General features: G+C 34.9%; 1 protein-coding gene across 2 annotated transcripts in view; it reads right to left on the bottom strand.

The window, feature by feature from the left end:
* Nucleotides 1-17,986, bottom strand: part of LOC122816466 — a 332,177-nt gene that overhangs the window by 253,849 nt on the left and 60,342 nt on the right. Inside the window, exon 2 of one of the 2 annotated variants that reach the window (XM_044089279.1) lies at nucleotides 3,637-3,745. The exons of the other annotated variant lie outside the window; for it this stretch is intronic. The gene's annotated coding sequence lies outside the window, so the exon portion shown is untranslated. The remainder of the gene's footprint in view (nucleotides 1-3,636; nucleotides 3,746-17,986) is intronic. 2 annotated transcript variants of the gene reach the window in all.

The following is a 17,986-nucleotide window of genomic DNA, read 5'->3' as shown; positions in this document are numbered from 1 at the left end:
TAATGCAAAGAGTGTAGCCATCAGCTGGTGACAATTTGTGGCCACACTCAGCGCACCTCTTAAAGACTGGCTTGAAGTCAGCCATGTCTCTCCAAAGAAAACAGCACACACAAGAGAAGGAGAAGAGAAAAACAAACTATTTCCTACCTGGACCCACTCACCACACACACGAAGGCACACAGAATGCTGAGGGGGAGGGGAAGCAATATACTCTAACACTGATAAACTACAGAAAATGCCCTAAAACATGATTCACCAGCAAGGGGAGGAGAGGGAACCTACACTAACAGCTAACACTCAAACAACTAAGAAAAAAACTACTTATCAAAAAGAACCCCAGCTCACTAACTCGAAGCTCAGGATCACAATGCTTCAGGCAAGCCGCAGCAAATGAGATCTGGGGGGTGGAAGGTAGTGGAGGTGTACTATGGGTAAGGGGAGGCTGGAGCAGATGGTAGTGAACTTGCCAGCTCGGATCTGATACGGATCAGGTACCCACAGGTTGAAAACCAAATTAAGTAAACTACTTCACATCATAAAAATAACTCTCAAGTACAGAAGAATGTCAGGTGTAGCAGTCAGCCATGGATAATTTTGTCACCGGACAAGGGATAATAAAGTGCAAAGTACAGCAAAACAAAATCCATGTCCTATGGGACAGAAAAAGGCTGCCAATGTATATACTGTAATACAGAATCTCACGGGACAGATGAGATTATAATGTTCAGAGATCTAAGGGTGATGGACAAAACTAAACTACTCATCTTCCAACCCACCAAACATACTCAAAACAACTCTCACTTTATCATCACATCAAAAGACAACACGACTATATACCCAACTGAACACACCAAATTGCTAGGAGTGGAAATAGACAATAAACTAAAATTTGACATTCACATATCCATGACCATAAAAAAAGTCCAGAAAAAACTAGGAGCGTTATACAGAAATAAGCATCTTCTGACCAAAGCAGCAAAGATTTCAATAGCAAATTCCCACCTTATCTCCACCCTACTTTATGCCTTTCCAATATATACCTAAGGCAATGCGATCTAAACAAGCTAGAGACCTGCTACAACAAAATCGCCAAATCTCGCCACAGGGGCATCCTACCGTATTCACCACTGTCTCTCACTTGCTGAACTGGGCTGGCTTGAACTCCCACACCTCCTTCAATGGTATCAACTCTCACTCTCCCACAAACTAGTAAACCATCCACTAAATGTTCCATCCCTCCAGAATCTACTCCAACCCTATCGCACCACCAGACCACTAAGATCCAGCAACAAAAATCACTTGCAGATCACTAAAGCCAATAACTCTGCTGGTGAAGCACTATTCTCTTGCACCATAGCCAAATTATGGAATTCTCTCCCACCCACAATTACCTCCATACCATCATGCACCCACTTCAAAACTTTACTAAAAGCGCACCTAAAAACATGCTGGCTATGCCCTTGCAACTTCCCACTCTAATATCACCCACCCCATCCAACCACTACCTTTCTTTCCACTCCACTAACTACCTTGATTATAGCAAGCTCAGATGCTCATAAGACTAGTACTTATTATACAACAGGAACTTCTTATTTTAACATTTGTTAATGTCGGTTATGTACTTCACAGATAAAGATTCTAGTTGTCTACTGATGTACTATGTTCTTCATCTCTAAATATGTTGTAAGTAATTGCTATGTAAATTGTTAATCGCTATGTAATCCAATGTAACTACTGTCTGTTTATTTTAACTGTGGAGCTTTTCTCCCCAGGCCTCCGCTGAAAATGGATCTACGTCCAGTCGGACACCCCCGGTCAACAAATATAAATAAAATAAAATAAATAAAATAAATATGGTGGACTCCACTTTTAAGCGGCATATAAACAATATCTATAATGATTGTTATAAACTGTCAGTACGTTAACATTTGTAAAATTTAGGAGTCCTGTTGTCTTGATGACTCTTTACCGTGGTTTGGCAAGCTCAGAATTGGAATATGATGCCATACTATGGGCACCAGCTGGAAAACAATTAAATTGGAATGAGTTCAAAAAATAATTACTAGAAAAGCTGTGGGAATGGAAGGTATGACACACCAGCACATATTAAAGTTTAGAGCATCTGAAGGGGGATATGAATTACACTTAGAAAGATTCATTTCTGTTGGAATTCCTCCGACTAATAAAAAAAGCATATAGAAGTAAAATGTATTAGCTCTCTAACCAAAAACGTCAGAACTAAAACAGTACTCTGAAGAACTGTGCAAGGTAAGGGACTCATTACCAGGAAACAACATGGCTAAATAGAATCATAACCAAATTTCAAAATAAGATGGAAACATTTGGTGAAAGGTGCTATAGTGTGTTATTAGACAGTCAAAATAAACAACAGTCCTAGCCTGCATATATGTGTCATCATACGTAAGACATTTGATCCACCGACTCTTGCCACTCATAGCAGTTGTGCAAGCACTTTGCACTGTTACATGCTGAGTAGAAGTCATGATGCCCAGAATACAGCATACCAGCACATGATGGCACTACTGCAGCACAGCAATGGGACTGTAGACATCAATTTGAACAGTGTTTTGTTATACACTGCACTGCAATTTGTATTAAATCTGCTGCTAAGTGTATTTATAATACCTATATCAATTCTAAAGGCTATAATTTGCTTAACCTTGGCTATTCACAAGACTGGCAATTTTTATTGTACTAGAATGGGTTAAATTGTTTGTTATTCTACTTATTATTCACATTTTCCTTATTTAACAGTTCTTAATCTGTCTGTATTTATTATTTTTTTCTTTTTAAAAACTTCATATTGTTTGCATTTTGATCAATTTCATCAAGCAAGCACGTATTTCCATGAAATGTTGTCTTTAAATGCCTAGCTAAACAACTGACTTTTATTTGTTCAGTGTATCCTTCATAAAAGTAAATAGATAATGTTCCAAAATATGTCCTTGTTTTAAACAAAATGCTGTTCCTTGTTGCTTGCAAATCAATGCCACTACCTCGACCAGATCCACAACCTACTGTAACATTCAAATTTGCTGACACTTTTAATACTAGGTAAATGATAACGTTTCCACTGGCCTTTTAAGGCATAAACCAATGCAAGAAATGTAATGTTATGAAGATCTGACAGAACATTCAGGAAGGATTTAGATGTTACTCATACTGATCACTGCTGCAGAAGTCTTAGCTTTACCCTGCCAAGGATATAATGGCTGGCCAGCATCCAAAGCTTCAGGGCACATTCCACTCGCTCAAACTGTCTAGCAGCTCGAAATGGGCTCACTAAAAGACAAGTTTGGGCGCAAAGCCCTTTGAGCTTTACTGCCGCAGAACAGTATCCTCCTCTGAGGCTTCCGAGGACTGACAGTTGGCTTGTGCTTTTCTTTGCTTGGCAGATAAGTTTACTTTGGATAGAAAAAAAAAATTCAATTTTCTTAAAGAGGAAAGTAATAACACCAAAATTTAAGAAAATGTTAGTTATTTAAAAGGCTGTCTGAAGACTGTAATGGACGAGCACTCATTAACTAATTGAAACCATAGTAACCAATAATCCAAACAGCGTTTGAATTAAAACAATAAAAAGTAAAAAATGTTGAACCAGATGTTTAAACAAACCTTTAATCCAGAGTTTCAAAACTTTCGTTCCTCTTCGTAGCAGAGCTTCATCAGAAACATGGCAGCCATTCTGTTACAAGGTTTAAATAGCCTCAAAGGTGCCTAAAGTCTAAACATTTAAAGGCGCACACTCAAAAAAATTGCAAACTTATAAAGGCATTATACGTATCAAAAACATCATAATAAAAACCCTAACGTTAAAAATACTAATCAATACATTTAATAACGTGAATTTGTTATCATGTATACCAATGCACTGTGTTTTACAGCACAATAAAAACATTCCCATACCTGACAAAAAGTATATATATATATATATATATATATATATATATATATATATATATATATGTTAGAAAGTTTGTGATGAAACTATTACTCTGTTATTTTTGTTTTACTTGGATCACTTGTCTTTGTGCTTAATAAAGGATTTTTGAATAGAAATAGACAGTCTATCCTGCTTGGATTACTTTTGAATACTTAGCAATTCTGTATAATATTTCAAAATTATATTTTTTTATTATTTTTTGACTTAGGACAAGTTTAAGGTTGCTACTTCTACTACCATTATCAGATCTCGTTAATATACAGTGATTAACTGGCCAGATATGAATTAAAAATCTTCCACACAGAGAAGTTTCTTGCACGGTTTTGTTTTTTGATGAGGGGACTAGGTGATCCGCTGTGGCAACCCCTAACTGGGAAAAGCCGAAGGAAGAAGAAGATACTTGTTTAGTGGGTTAAGACTTTGGGTTAAGACTTTGGGGATACCACGGAGAATACTTGTTTTTTGGTTGGCTCTGTTTTCTGAGACCAGGGTTTTTCCTCCATCAAAGGATCCCGGACTTGGTGTGAAATTCCAACATTTTAAAACATGGATAATGACAGACAAAGAGATTTACTAATTGTGTCTACATGGAATGATACAGAAGCAGATCAGGTACAAACAGATACAGAAAATGGACAGGGAAGACAGGGCCCAGAAAGTATGAATTCAGAGACTTTTTCTAAACTAGAAAAGCAATTGAAATGCATGCAGGGTCTCTACTGGGAACACATTTATTTACAACAAAGCAAAGATAAGAAGAGACTACCCAGGGGACTTAGATTGAACAAAAGGCCAATGTGGAAAAGTATGGATGATTCACTTTCTAAAGAATGAGAAGATATTTTAGAGAATATCAGCTGCAAACTTATTCATCTGCTATTAAGGAACAACCTTAGTGTGCAGGAAGCTACAAAATTTGATATCACATTTTTAAAAACAACATTGGAAAATGAGAATCACGACAACCCAGATGCTAAATTTGAGCTGCTTAAAGCAAGAGTGAAAGGATATGAGCAGTCCATTAAAGAATGAATGATTAATAAAATGAAATGAGATCAACTAGACAAAGATGATCCTGGGAGACTTACTAGGGGGTACACTAATAATAATAACAACAACAACAAGAGAACCAACAACAGGCAAGGTTTTTGCTGCAACAGGGGCTATAGGAGAAAGTATAACTGAGCCAGCAGACCTCAATGGGATTTTCCCAGTGGAGATCCTTGCACAAAACCAGACAGGGGCACAATACAGGGCTACTAGGAGGCTGCCCCCCCAACATCTCATTCCCCACCATTTCAATCCCCTCTGGGTATCAGCACTCTGCAGAAGCCTTTGACATCAGAGATGGATCAGGACAGGAACATAAGCCACAGAAGCGACCAGAATTGACACAGAGTTCTATAGGCCGAATTACAGAACTATCAGGACAACTGGGACCACAGACAATCCAGCTACTAGGAGCAGCAGCACCTTCACAGAGACCAGTTTCTTCGGGAAGACCAATATCAACAGCACAGATACCAACCACCACACCAATACCAAAGCCAGCACCAGCACCAGAACTAGAACCATGAATACAACCAGAGCCCCAAGGCTTGTCCTTCTTACCAGGTTCCCCACCACCACAGCCACAGTGAGGAATATTACTACAACCTACCGAGATTCCAGAAAGCAAAGGAGGAAGTCCAAAGATCTCAGACCCTATCCACAAACCCCCAGGGAGACAGGAGAACCAAACAGAGGACAGGAGTAAGGGAAATACAATACCTGGGCAATCCCGACTGGAACCCCGACTACAACCCATGTCCCAAGCTCAGACAGAGGAACCAGCCACAGCCATAACAACAGCTCCTCCACTTATTCCACTTATCTGGAACCACTCTGTTAAAGCACTGACTGAAGATGAAAAAAGTGCATTATCCAAAGGACTTACTTTTGTACCAAGCTGCAGGAGCAAGGTAGCTCGGGTACTGATGGACTTTAAAATGTTTATGAGGAAGCTCAACTTAAAGGTAGTTTCATGGCAAAATTAATGACATTGAAAATAAACCTATTGATGAAACTATAAAAAGGCCAAGTAGCTATTGTCCACCACTACATCAAATATTAGCTACTTTCGAAGTGAAATGTGAGATGGATATCAGGAAACTACTTAAAAAAACTCCTAAGAAAAAAGTTTATAACTTAACAGAAGGAGAAAGGAAAGCATTGATTGAGCTAGGTAATGATAAATCTAGAAATGTAATGAAGGCAGACATGGGAGGAGGTACACTTGTGAGTGATACCACAAGCTACAACCAAAAGATAGAGAACATGCTGGAGGAGAACAGATTTTATTAGTTATTTACCATGGATGACATAAAAAAAGAGCACACAATTTATGGAACACTAATCTTACCACAGTATGGGAAGAAAAACTTATTTCTGAAAATCTTTATAATTATTTATGGAGCTCATGCCCACATATACCTTACTTTTTTGGAATACCAAAGCCATACAAGAACAAAGAAGGCCCACCGTATAGATTGGTGGAAGCAAGTGAAGGTTCCTTTACTGAAGCCAGGGCCATTTACCCTGATTACTTGCTGAAACCTTTAACAGAAAAGAATAAATCATACATAAGAGATTCAATGGATTTTTTGAGGAAAATAAAGAACATTACAGTGGACGCTGACAGTATTTTATTAACTATCGATGTGGAATCCTTGTACACGACGCACCCTCACAAATTCTGTGTAACAGCAGCTATGGAATCTTTTAAGAAACATAATCAAGGTACACAGGCAAAACTGCAATGTTAAGCAAACTCATTAATCTTGTACTGGACTTTAATTTCTTTACCTTCTATGGCAAACACTACAAAACAAAAAACTGGTATAGCCATGGGGGCTACCATGGCTCCCAACATAGCTAACATAGCCCTGGGAAAGTGGGAGGAGGACTTTGTGTTAAACAACATGGACTACATGCAGCACATCACATGCAATTTGCGTTTTTATTGATGATATTTTTATTGTGTGGGAAGGTGACACCTTGCAGCTTGGATATTTTTATCACTTACCTCAATCAAAAAAAACCCTTCCTGAAGTTTACCTCTTCCCATAACTATACTTCAACCACTTTCTCAGATATGCAGATTTCCAAGAACACCAACAATAACAGAATCACCACTGATCTACTCAGAAAACTGACAAAGGTTAACGTATCACTTCACAGTAAAAGTCTGCATCCTGCAAAAACCAATGTGGTGAAGTCCCAGGGCTATAGATTAGCTAGAATTACTAGAGATCAAACCATTTTTGAGAATGCTGAACAACTTGGAGAATGATTTCCTAGTGACAGGCTACGAAAGTCAGATGTTAAAAAACATCCTGGAACCCATTACAGAACTGAAAAGAACTGAAGCACCTTCACTCAACCTCCCCAATAGGAGAATATTAAGAAATTCCACACAGAATAACAAATGCAAAAATAGCTGCATCCTAACATACACTTTGGATTATCATAGTATCAAAAATGTTATTAAAGAAAACTGGGCCATTGTCACAGGAAACCCTTATCTGATTAACATCTTAGGTGAAGCCTCATCCTTTGTTTACAGGAAGGCCAGGAACATTAGACGTTTTGTTGCATTTAAACCTAGACTATATGAGAGAAACACTAAAAGATGTGAATCTAATTGTACATTTTGTATATTTATGCAGCAAGGTGATTACTACCCTTATTTAAAGAAAATCATTAAGACCAGTGCAGTGGGAGACTGTAACACTACAAGGGCACAGTGCAATGAATGTGATGCATTTTATGTGAGCAAGACTCTAAATAAACTTAAACTTAGGATTTGATGTCATCTGGCAGAAATCCGCTCTGTATGCAAAAATAATGCACTAGCAAAACACCTTGCTCTGCATAAGAACATACAGGTTTTAAGTTCCAGATACTGGCTTTTATAGGCATGGGTGACCTTGAAGGAGACATCCTGAATATGCTGGAAAAATGTGAACTCATGTGGCAATTAAAGCTGAACTCTTACAGGAAGCCTGGACTAAACTACTACTGTTCGCTTAAAAGTGTACTGGAAATTAGAAAACTGCCACATTGTTTACATGACTAATTTTATTTTATTCGTCCAGTTGGTTTTAAATACCATGGTAAATAATTTTTACTAGAAGTGTATATTTTGTTTCTATCATCACATATTTTCTTTTTTCCACTTTATTTGAAATGATGTTTAATAACAATACCAGCTAATTATACAATAATATTTTTGTATATAGTCTTTTAGGGTTCTTGCACACAGACCTAAAGAAGTCTAGAAGGACTAAAGTGATCTTTGTTAACAACAGATTATGGAAATAGAATATGGTTTGCACAATGGATTTTTTGCATGGAAAATGTATATGTGTATATATTTATATACATTTTTAGATTGCCAAATGGTTTAAGGTTTATACATTTCCAACCATGTAATATATTGCCTTGGACAAAATCACAGACTAAATAATCTGGTTAATAAGAGATACCATATCATTATTAAATTTTATTTGAAGTACATAACAGTTATATTATTATGACAGCTACTAAGTAGGGCAGGACCAGCTTGAATGTCACACTGATGGGGGAAGGGATGTGAATTTGTTAACATGTATACCAATACATTGTGTTTTACAGCACATTAGACAATGGGCTTACCATCAGTACCCTGACTGGAAAATGCAAGGTATTAATGTACAAGTAATGCCCGCTGAAAAAAGAGTCTGCCGCTTCACAGCAGCATATCAAGCAGTTGTGGAGCTTGAACTGCTAAAGAAATTAACGTCCGCCATTACTTTTGCACTCGCTAAGCAGCGCTTTCGCTGTTTAGCGAGTGTAAAAAAAAATAATCGGAAAGAAGTGTTTGTATGTCTACGTGTGCGTTTATTTTTCAGTCTGCATGTGTGAGTGAATGCGTGTATGTGTGTATGTGTGTGTGTGTGTGTGTGTGTGTGTGTGTGTGTGTGAGAGAGAGAGAGAGAAGAAAGACAGCAGTCTTGTCTGAGTGCATGTATGAAAGGAGAAGTGACTGTGTGTGTGTGTGTGTGTGTGTGTGTGTGTGAGAGGAAAGACAGCGGTCTTGTCTGAGTGCATGTATGAAAGGAGAAGTGACTGTGTGTGTGTGTGTATATATATATATATATATATATATATATATATATATATATATATATATATATATATACATACATAAATAAAAAACAGAGAGAGAGATCAAGAGAGACAGAGAATGATCATGTGTTACTGTGTGTACGAATGCTGAAGTGACTGTGTGTGTGAGAGTGATACGGAAACAGTGACAGTGATCTTGTGTGAGTACATGTATGAAATCAGAGAAACCTCTGAGTGAGAGAGAGAGAGAGAGAGAGAGTGTGTGTGTGTGTGTGTGTGTGTGTGTGTGTGTGTGTGTGTGTGTGTGTATGTGTGAGAGAGAGAGAGATGGAGAAAGTGGGAGCGATCTTGTGTGAGTGCCTGTATGAAAGCAGAGAAGGGTGTGTGGGTGAGAGAGAGATCCACAGCGAGAGAAAGCAATCTTGAGTGAATGTGTGTATGCAAGCAGAAGTGACTGTGTATGAGAGGGAGATATTTTTTTTTATAAAATATCTTTTTATTGAAAACTTTTCTGGTATAAAAACAAAACAAAAAGCATGACAAGATAATTACATGTGGTACAGTTGATGTTACATTGTACATTCATAAACATGTAATGATAGTCATTGCCCATTATGCTAATAACATTCATATTTTGTAGAAAACCATAATATTATCACATTGATGAAATTAAATTATAAGTTTGTCTAAAAGTTTTTCCATATGGCATATTTATTATACCAACTTTACTACTGTGAGCTATAATATATGCATAACATCAACCTATAATATGATAACATTCTATTCTACTAAAAACTTGTATACATATACACATATGTCACCTTACTTATTTTGGTTGCTAATCTCAACAGAGTGGTGTGCTTACATTTCTTATGTGCAAAGTATTTACATACTATGTATGAGAGGGAGATAATGTTCTGTCTGTAAAATTGTTGTGTGTTTCATTGTTTTTTTTTTTAAGTATTACATTATTTTATTATCTACTTCTGATGTAAAATGCTTCCTCCAACACCATTAACACATACTACAGAAAGTTTGAAACAGTAGGTGGAAGAACTATTTTACATCAAAAATATACAAAAAAAATAATATTAGTACTTAAAAATAAATAAGCAAGTAAGACACAAAAAGTTTACACCAAGCCCATTCTCTAAGCTTAATAATGCCCACCAGAGTGTGTGTTAATGTGTAATGAACGCCCTCCCAGGGGTGTAGAGGCCCTCTACCTGCGGCATTGGGCGGCATAACACCCCTGGGCGGGTATTAATTACACATTAACACACACTCTGTCGTACATTATTGCTTTCCTAAATCACTCCCATACCTGATAAAAATTATTATATATATATATATATATATATATATATATATATATATATATATATATAAAAATATAGTTAGAAAGTTTGTGATGAAACTATTTTTGTTTTACTTGGATCGATTGTCTGTGTGCTTAACAAAGGGTTTTCGACTGGAAACAGACTATTTAACCTGCCTGGATTACTTCTGAATACTTAGTATTTCTGCATAATATTCCAAATGATATTTTTTACTACTTTTTGACTTAGAAGTAGCAACCTTAAACTTGTCCGATTACCATTATCTGAAAGTATTAATATACAGTGATTAACTAGATATATATGAATTGAAAATATTCCACAGAGAGAAGTTTCTTGCACCGTTTTGTTTTTGGACCCATTATACTTGTTTAGTAGGTTGTTTGAGACTTTGTTTTTTGTTTAAAAAAATCAAAAAGACTCAAAATGTCCTGCACATCAGTGCAGTACTGAAGGCAAGCATACTCTGGGATTCAGCTCAGAAAGCTTTAGTAGTTGTTAAAAGGTATGGCAAACCGTTTTGAGGAAACTCCTGCCACAGGGAATCTTCGAGCAAAATTATGTACACTGAAAACATTAACTATTCAGGATTATTTTTATGTGGGATCTAACTAAATGTAGGATAACAATCACATAATTTGTGCACATGTGTGCATATAAATTAAGTCAGATCTTTTATTACTTTAAGACTGTGCATGAAAAGAGTGAAGGTCAGTCTGCTTCTCTTCTGTATAATGTAGGATATTTTTAATACTTTTTTTTCTGTACGGGAAGACCCAGAGTACGTCTCTAGTATTCATAGGAGTACAGAGGGTTCAAATACACTGCTGTGGTTTGAGAGAGGCTCAATGTAATGCAGTGAGTACAACAAAGTTTTACATAAAGCAGTGGAATAAATTTAAAATACATCAGACAACAAAGTATGTGGACATGAACCTAAACACTTCAGTTCTGAGACCTTTTGCTACCATTGCATATTACCAAGTCATTTAAAAAGTGAAAGAAAATGTACATACTACATGTCTTACGAACTTCTATTTCTCACTTTGTGCAATCATCTGTCATTGGAGCTGCCTTTTTTTTTTGTACATTTTGACTTCTTGGCTGTTTATATTATGGCTGTTGACATTACAAGATGTCAGTTTACACAGTTCTGCAATGTAAACAATCACTGTAGCATAGACGGATCCGGCATTGTTCTCAGGGACCTAGTCTTTGGAACAGAATTCTACTATTACCAAAAAATGCGAAACACAACCTGGGCCACTGAAATGGTAAAGTTTTCATATGAACCAAAGAACTGTCAAGAAAGAATCATTCATGTGCAAAAATTATGATTTTTAGTTCTTGTACATCTACTTTTAAACCACTACTCTTTTGTGTTGCCTCAGACATGCACTGCATGTGGACAGTACCCAAAAGCTTTTGTACACTAGCCAGATGTCATATCCTTGGCAGGGCATGTCCATTATACATTTATGTTACTGCAATACTGATCTAATAATGAACACCTTGTACATTAACAATGTATCACATATTCTCTAAGTAGTGGTAGCAGAAATCAGACAGAAGAACTGGTTTGGAGTTTTTTTTTTCTCTAAAACTTTTTTTTTTTTTTTTACTTTAACCTCGACAAAGTTATTTTCACATACAGTGCAGTCATTACGCACACAAGTGACTGACCTTGAATTCCATCCTAGCCAAGCCCATCATTCAGTGCCAATACAATCAGCCTAATCTAGAGCCTGTGTTGTCATAAATTAACAATTTGTTTAAAAAAAAAAAAAGACAATCTAATCATTATCGATTTTAGCACTTGCTTCATCATATTCTAAAAGCAGGTGACAAACATATTAACTATTCCCTAGGATCTTTTTCCATATGTATATGCTAGTCTCGCAGTTGCCATTTGGTGCCTACAGCTTTACTCAATCTCTTTTAGACATCTTAACTCATATTGTCTGATCTCTTTCACAGTGGCAGATGCCTCCAAAATACTAGGTACATTCCCAGATTTCCATTTTATTTTGATGTGTGTGTGAATATTTTCTATATATATATATATATATATATATATATATATATATATATATATATATACACACACACACACACACACACACACACACACACACGCAAACACACACACGCAAACACACACACGCAAACACACACCAACAAGAGTAGGATCAGATCAGGAAGGACTTTAGCTCTGTATTCACTCCAACTTAACAGAAATATTTCCTTAATTATAATAATTTGGTTGTTAAATATTCTAATTGATACCTCCTACATTAAATTTGAACTCACCTAGCTTCAGACATTCCCAAAGATATGATCCCAGTTGCCATTTTCTCCACCTCACATCTTTACATCTCCCAACATCTTCTGCAGAAAGGTCATTTTAATCTAGCTGGAGGACAGAAGTATCAGTGATGACATTTCAAACTAAATATTCTAAAATGCCTCGACTTAGTTGCATGTTTACAAGGCCCACAAGTCTCCTCATTCTACCCATTTTCTTCTCCTGACCACTTTTCATATTGCCTGCTTAGTCTTTGTACTAATACATTTTTTTTTCAATAATAATTCTTTATTGTTTTTCTCCATATTCATACAGAATATTTGACAGTGAAATACACAGGTGGTTTCCAAACAAAGTTTCTAACAACATATATACACTATTTACATGAATGCTTCCATATTTTCCATAATTGTACAAATAAACCTTATTTCTCCAGGAAAAGTATCTTATAATAATGTGGTTCCAAGTAGAATTATAATTTATAATATGTATAACAAAGGAGTATTTCAGATTCCATGTTTTAAGCCAGTATAATATTGAAGATTTGTTCCCATAGTTTCAAATTATAGGGATTTTTGTTTTGATTATTAATTACGTATTTGTGGGCTAAAATGTGTTTTATCGCTAAGGTCCTAAAGTTCTCCCACGAGGTTTGAGATGGAGTCAGCCAGTTAGTAGCTATGTAAAGCTTCATTAGTAGAAAAATATTGATGAGTATAGTCATATGGGATCTAGATAAGTTGTTTGGAGGGATATGCAATATCATAAATTCCCAAGACAGTGTTGAATTTTGGTAACCCATCTTCTGTAGTTGTAGTTTTAAGGAATTCCACAGTTTATATATGCATTTACAGTTCCAGAACACATGTAAGAGGTCAGCCATTTCATCTTTACAATATGGGCATTTAGGAGAATTTTTGGGGTTAAATTTATGCAAGCTAAAACGTGTATAGTAGGATTATATATATCATGAGTTGGGTAAATGTTAACATTTTAAGGGAGATGGAATTTGCAGTTAACGTGATTGCTTTTATTATTTTACTTTTTTCAACCGCTGGTAATTTTTCTTTCCAATATTTGGATAAGAGAAGTTGGTATTGATATTTGATGTCTTTTATCAATTTATATGTGCATGTTATAAATGTGGTACTTTGTAAAAGGGCTTGCCAAATTGATATACATTTCAATAAATCCTCTTTACTAATGGTTACATTTTTAAAGTAACTTATGGACAATTCTATGATCTGTCTCAAGATCAATAAGTATGATCTGGGAAGACCCATTTCCTGTCTTAGTTCATGAGCAGAGTGATTCAAGTATGGGTATATATCTTGTAGAGTTAAGTTAATTATAAGTCGGAAGCTTTTCAGATCTATTAGCTGATGTTAGGATTTCTATGAAAAGGTTGTAGGATCATCATGTATTGAAAGAGATTTAATGATTTAAAGAGATTTTGTGATAGTGTTATACAGTTTTTGATGCAATTCATTAGGTCATATGTTTTAATATTGTCTCTGTCTAAAAAGGGTAATGATTTAGGATTTATATTCAGGTTCTCATTATGTTTATAGCTTAGTTTTACCCAGTTTGGAGACCAGTTATTGCTTCGTGTATCATAATTTGCAATTCTTAAAATTTTGTTGGCATTTATGATCAAGTAATAGTTTTCGAAGGTGGGTAAGTCTAAACCACCTCTATTTTTCTGGATCATCAGATTGTCATATGACATTCTAGTTTTCTTTGGTTCCCATATAAATTTAGCAAATTCGATGTGGATTTGTTTAAAAAACTTCTTGGGTATTATTAACTGTGTAGACCTAAAGATGTATAATAGTCTGGGCAAGACATTCATTTTAATAATACAGACCTTTGCTAGTGGTGGTAGTTTCAGATTTTCCCATCTCTTTAGATCAGATACAATGTGATCCCACGTTTGTTTATCATTATTAAGATAAAAGTCCTTGTTATCTGTAGAAAAAGTAATACCTAAATATTTAATCTTTTCTTCAGATTTTACTTGATCTATCAATGGTAGAAGTGAGAAGGGTTTTGGGGTTTTTAAAGGAAATATATTGTTTTTTTTTAAGGTTTATTTTACAGTTTGATATTAATGCAAAATCATCAATAGCAGATAGTATTTTTTTTGTATCTGAGACCGGTGTTGTACAATATATATTAAGGTCATCAGCAAAAGCTGCCAGTGAGATCTTAGTACCATAAATTACTGGGGCATTATGGTACACATTTTGTTTAATGTGTAAAAATAAAGGTTCTAAATATAGGTTAAATAATAGGGGGGGAAATAAAGGACATCCTTGTGGGGTACCATTTCTGATTTGGATTCTTTTAGAACACATTTTATTTATATGTAAAGTTGTATAAGGGTTATTATATAGTATTTGTAGAGTTAGGATGAATTCTTGGGGTATATTAAAGTAGGGTAAAATTTTAAATAGAAATTTTACGTTGACTCTATCAAAAGCCTTTTGTGCATCTATAATGAGAGCGTACATATTCAAATTCTTTTGATTAGCATAAGAGATTAATGTGTGAAGTGTTAAAGTATTATCACTGGCTTGCCTAGATGTTAAAAAACCAGCTTGCTCATTAGAAATGATTAAGTTTGTTATTTTCTTCAGTCTATTAGCTAAAATAGATGTCAGAATTTTAGTATCAATGTTTAAAAGTGATATAGGTCTATAGTTATCTGGGTTCTGAGGGTCTGAGTTTTCCTTGAGTATAAAAATTGTTTTGGATGTGTTAAAATGTGGATCATTAATTTATCGATTATATAATTGTATATGTACGACAATATTTGGGCAATAATACTATAAAAGGTTTTATAAAACTCTGTTGTAAGGACATCTGGGCCAGGAGCTTTGTGCGATTTCAGTTTTTTAATTGTTGTTGTTATTTCATCAACAGATATTGATTTTATTAGATCTTTCTGTGAATTCTCGTCTATTTTCGGGAAGTTAATTTTTGTAGGAGATCATAATCATTTCCATTTGTAGATATGTTTTCTTGTTCTCCATAGATTTGAGAGTATATCAATTCAAAAGTGTTAATAATATCATCAGATTTTGTGTAAGTTTCATTTTTATAGTATAATTCCGGAATTTGAGAGAGAGATTTAGATTGGTTAATAATTCTTGCTAGTGCCCTTGATGGAGTTTGAATATGATTAGCATATTTTGCAAGTATTTTAGTTTCATGAAATGGCAATCTATTATTTTGGATTAGAAAAGGTCTTTCTGGCATTTCAATAGTTTTGTTTCAGTTTGTATGTTATGGTTTCCCATTAATTCCTGATCTAATGTTTTAATTTTAGCATCTTGTTCTTCTCGGAGTTGAATTTTTTATAATAAGAGGCTTTTTTGAGAAAGATACCCCTTATCTGTGCTTTAGTTGCTGCCCATTCAACATCAGGTGGGTATTGTGGTTTTAACTAAGTTAGCTAAGAAAGATTTAAGAATGTCCTGGACTTCCTGGGTTATTTCCTTTTTATTTAATAAATTGGGGTTTAAGGGCCAATTATAGCCCTTGTGTGATACATTATTTCTAGAGTCCTTGATAAAACTTAGAGTAATTTTAGAATGATCTGATAGGTAGCAGGCCTGGACAAATACTATGGGCTCAAAATTAATTAGTGCTTCCGAAACTAGAAAAAAATCGATTCTGGACCACATTTTATGGCAATTTGAATAAAATGTAAAACTATTTGAATTATGAGATTTATTACCATACTTAAATATGATTTTAATTTATATGATCCCTATAAGTTCACTTAAAGTTAAGACTGCTTGACTATTATATGATCTTTGTGAACTTGATTTATCCAGTTTAGGATTTTGATAAGCATTCCAGTCCCCTCCTATGATTATATAGTGGTTGTTGTATTGATTTAAAATAGGATATAATGAGGCAAAGAAGGAATGCTGATTATAACAAGGTGTGTATATATTGAGAAGTATAATGGGTTTATCATAGACAGTAGAAGAAAGAATCACATAGCACCATCTACCTTCTTTGTCTGTGTTGTATTCTACAATTTTGTCTTGAAATTGGTCTTTAATAATAATCGCAACTCCCGCACTATTAGTTTTGTCTTCAGAGGCAATTATTTCTCTTATCCATTTTTTCTTTTTGATTTCTGACCATTGATCATTGGATAAATGGGCTTCCTGAAGTAGTATAAAGGATGCCTTAACTTGCAGAAATAAGTGAAGAAATAGTTTCCTTTTCTTAATGTTCTGGAGTCCTTTAATATTCCATGAATCAATTTCCCACATATCTAAAGCTTATTTTATGTAAGTAATCTAGAAATCTGAGAAATTATGAGAGATTATTTTGATTAATTACCAGGTGTAAGTTATGAAAGCATTCTTGAATGTCCGTCCCTTTCCAGTGCCTATCCACTAAACCCTGGACCAGGAAATACCCAGGACCTTAGCATAATTGGAAGTTATATTATATTGTGTCATTGATAGGAATAGGTCATGCAAGTTAACGTATGAAAGGTAAATGAAACATATTAGTCCTGAATAATCTAGAAATATTTGTACAAAGCCTATCCCACTCATTCCCTAGCAAACACTGCTTATCACCTACGTCTCTACTTAATGTATTTGTTTATGTGATTTCAAAGAATGTATAGACATTATCAACTGTCTCAATTATAGCTCAACATAAGAAACATCAAATTACACAACTTATCAGAAGTAGTACTTTGAGATATTACTTAATCTGTATTCTCAAATTAATAAAATAACTAGATAGATAAAATATAGATCCAGTTTATGTAGCCTTCGTTAATGTGTGGTCCTACCCTTTCCTCTAGGTTTAGATCTTATCACACTACTTATGAAATCCCAGATCCTAAATTCTCCCAACTTTACCCCTTTCACTTAGTGCTTTAAAGAGCTTAGATACCACAGCTTTAGATGGGTTTGAGGCGATCTCTTACAATTATAAATATTGTATTCAACATACATTAAATTTGGTAATAGGTTACTGATTCCTGGAGAAAAACAATGTAAATATTTCTCAGATCAACTTTCAATAAGTATATACACATAAAACCAGGTAATTAGCTAGTCCAATATATTACAATTCTAAAATGATTAAAGAAATATTAGTTAGCAAAGCATTGGTTATAAGGTAAAGAAGATTTTCAAGTTTACCAAAACACTTATTTGAACCTGGTGCGGAGTTAACAAAAAAGTGAGATAA

The sequence above is a fragment of the Protopterus annectens genome, chromosome 12.part0 (assembly GCF_019279795.1).
Source record: "Protopterus annectens isolate FY-2018-M chromosome 12.part0, PAN1.0, whole genome shotgun sequence".
NCBI lineage: Eukaryota > Metazoa > Chordata > Ceratodontiformes > Protopteridae > Protopterus > Protopterus annectens.
The sequence above is the reverse complement of the archived record's forward strand: the minus strand, read 5'-3'. Positions and strand labels throughout refer to the sequence as shown.